Here is a 1,380-nt window from a genome sequence, read left to right on the forward strand (position 1 = left end):
GGCAACGTCTGACCGTCGCTTGCAACCTGGTTTCATACGTCAAAGAAGCAACAGAAAGAGTTAAGCTGCGAACTGAAATGAAAACCTAGTTGCACACGACCGAAACAATATCAAAATAAAAAGAACCGGTTCTTATAATCATGCAAAATGTTTTCCCCATTTCAGCAAACAGGTTACATAAAGTTAGGCGACAAGGTGTAAAAATACTGCATACTGTCACTACAGCCCGCTTGCGCCTGTTTAGGAAAATGTCTCAATTAAGAAAATCATTACTAGAGTTACAGGCAACGTCTGACCGTCGCTTGCAACTTGGTTTCATACGTCAAAGTAGCAGCAAATGGAGTTAAGCTGCGAATTGAAATGAAAACCTAGTTGCACACGACCGAAACAATGCCAAAAGATTAAGAGCCGGTGCTTATAATCCTGTAAAATGTTTTCCCCATTAGTGCAAACAGGTTTTATACCGTTTGGCGACAATAAGGTGGAAAAATTCTGCATACTGTCCGTGCAACCCGCTTGCGCCTGTTCGTGAAAATGTCTCAATTAAGAAAATCGTCAGTGTAGTTACGAGTAATGTCTGACCGTCGCTTGCAGCTTGGTTTCATACGTCGAAGTAGCATTATTAGTGGAATTAAGCTGCGAACTGAAATGAAAACGTAGTTGCACACGACCGAAGCAATGCCAAAATAATAAGAACCGGTGCTTATAATCATGCAAAATGTTTTACCCATCAGTGCAAACAGGTTTTACCCCGTTAGGGACAAGGTGTAAAAATACTGCATACTGTCGCTGCAACCCGCTTGCGCCTGTTTGGGAAAATGTCTTAACTAAGAAAATCGTCACTAGTTACACCGTGCTCTACTGTTGTAAAGGGGAGAGGGAAATGGGGAGGGGGCAAGTCTTCTTCTGATATAGCTAGTATGGGTCTACCATACTGATCAATTGACACTATTAAATCGGAATGTTACGAAGAGTTTGACTATATAAAGCGCCACAGTGGCCCCGCTAAGAACAGTTTGTATTCGAAATGGACGAATAACACTCGTAAATTTTAATTACAAACTATTCGTGACTGATTAGTATTTTGAAATGACGAAATCGGGTTTTTCAGGAGAGCGCGACCTGGAACTAAGAAAAACAAAAACGGATACAGAGAGATGTGGTGGAACAGTCGAGTGGAGGAGCGGAGGTCGGGCCCGGAAGCTCCTCTTCCACCCACTCGCTGCTCCTCCTGTCGCCCGCCCCCACCGATCGTTTTACGTCTTCTCAGATTGTGTCCGAATGAGCACCTGACCCCATTCGGTGGTGCGGTGGCAGCGCGTAGCGGGAACCATAACATGCAAAATTTCTCGTGCGTTTCGGTTAAAACGAGAAAGTCCT

This window comes from Frankliniella occidentalis, unplaced genomic scaffold (genome assembly GCF_000697945.3).
Source record: "Frankliniella occidentalis isolate FOCC.00 unplaced genomic scaffold, Focc_3.1 Scaffold481, whole genome shotgun sequence".
Classification (NCBI taxonomy): domain Eukaryota; kingdom Metazoa; phylum Arthropoda; class Insecta; order Thysanoptera; family Thripidae; genus Frankliniella; species Frankliniella occidentalis.